Below are 1,896 nucleotides of genomic sequence, written 5' to 3' on the forward strand. Positions count from 1 at the left end.
TTTAAATCACCAATCTTTTTATATTATTTTCAAATATAATAAAGAAAAATCTATATTTTTTTCATTTTGTTAAAAAATACATGCAATACATCCTAAAAGTAAAAACTGTTTCCTATGTCTATGCTATGCTTTTATTCCGTTCCGGGATATAAAATTCATTGAATAAACTTTAATAATATATTAATATATTATACGAAAAATCAAAATTTATGAAATATAAGAAATACACGCACAACGGAAAACACATAAAATTCTGGAATTTAGAGAAGTTGAAAGATGCTCCCTTGCTTTTCTTGCTTTTTTTATATATCGCGAAGATTCGTGAAACGGCGAACTCGTCATTTCGAAAAAGCTGTAACGAATCGTAAACGCGTATAATGTTGGACATTTCTGAATCTAATCGAGAAGAAAATCGAGACAACATCTCGCGATTTTACGTGGGTTCGACGTGGGTTTCCCCACAGATGCACCAAATTGCACCGTTTAAAATATACGCCTTACGATCGAGCAGTCCTTTCGCTCTTTTTCTCTCTCACTCGAAATGGTGCAACAAAATCTCCATAAAAGTCTCCATCTAGCACGGGAATATTATTGGGTGTGCGCGAGTACTCGCGAAAAATCACGATACGTCACTACAAATTTGCGCGCAAAAAAAAAGCTTACGTTTTGTCGGTGTGTAAAACACCGTTTCACATTTTACACGTAACCGTATTATGAATGAAATCCTGGCGAATACTCGAAGGAGATTGACCGATCGGTAGATGATGATATCAATGGAGAGCCAGATATCGATGAAGCGAATAAACCATAATGATCCTTAATTTTTCATTTCGCGTGAGCGATTCACGATAACAAGTTTTCGATGCGCCGCCAGGAAAACTAGAATTGACATTTTACAACGGATCGCTTTCGCTTTTTCAAGCGGTTTTTTGATTCATTTGGTAATTACATTTGTAATGTCTACGTATCAACGTATCGCTTATTTTCGTTGCACCCGCATCGCCAACCCATGTACATATGTATATCGCGATGATATGTGGTCATCACATGAGATGAATGAGAAAAGATTGTTCGCATTTTTATGATCTGGAATTCATGTAGTTAATACTGATTGAATGATCGGATGACGTCGTTAATTGTATGTAATGTGCTCTGCCCTCTCCAGTCCGGACGAGATACAACGTGTGATACAAAGTACGTTATTTTTACTCTACTCGAGCGAGTAATTTGCGGCGGTGCTCGCTCGCTCGCTCACACGAACGAGAGGCGCGTCCCGTTCGCCGTTATCGATTCCATCAATCAAAATCAAACAAGATATACAAAACGACAAATGGAAGAAGCGCGTAAGCCAACAAATTGTAAATATACGGCCAATTTAAAGTTCTTTTAGTAACAATAACGTTGCAGTAACATTTCAAAAACGTGTGCCCTCCGCTGCGCTCTGCCTCATTGGTACAAGCTCACTAGTATGTATAATCATATGTAATAATGATATATAAATTCATTCATGTTCATGATGTAAAATCACTGCGTACCGTGGATATTTAAAAAAAAATTATTGACGACGTTCCGGCACCATCGACACTACCCGTACAAGGAAAAATTACTAAATTCCATAGATATTTGATCAGTATGTAAATATTTCTTTAGTTTTATATCGATATAAAGAATCCAAAAAATATAAAGAGACAGTAACTATACAATTGTATAAAAAATTGATGGTTCCACAAGCAATTTTTTTTATTTTAATTGAAATCGATGATTGAATAAAAATATTTATATCGATAAAATTCTTGAAGTCTTTTTGAGACATATTATTAAATCTTGAATTTTTTGGAAGAATTAGAATTTCAAACCCTGATTGAGGTAATATTTTTCGCAATAAGTTATTTATAT

The 1,896-nt window shown here is 34.8% G+C and overlaps 1 protein-coding gene across 9 annotated transcripts in view; it reads right to left on the reverse strand.

Moving 5' to 3' along the window:
• LOC108693886 (protein turtle) overlaps positions 1-1,896 on the reverse strand; it is a 131,142-nt gene that overhangs the window by 49,658 nt on the left and 79,588 nt on the right. The window lies entirely within an intron of this gene.

This window comes from Atta colombica, unplaced genomic scaffold, assembly GCF_001594045.1.
Source record: "Atta colombica isolate Treedump-2 unplaced genomic scaffold, Acol1.0 scaffold110, whole genome shotgun sequence".
Taxonomy (NCBI): Eukaryota; Metazoa; Arthropoda; class Insecta; order Hymenoptera; family Formicidae; genus Atta; species Atta colombica.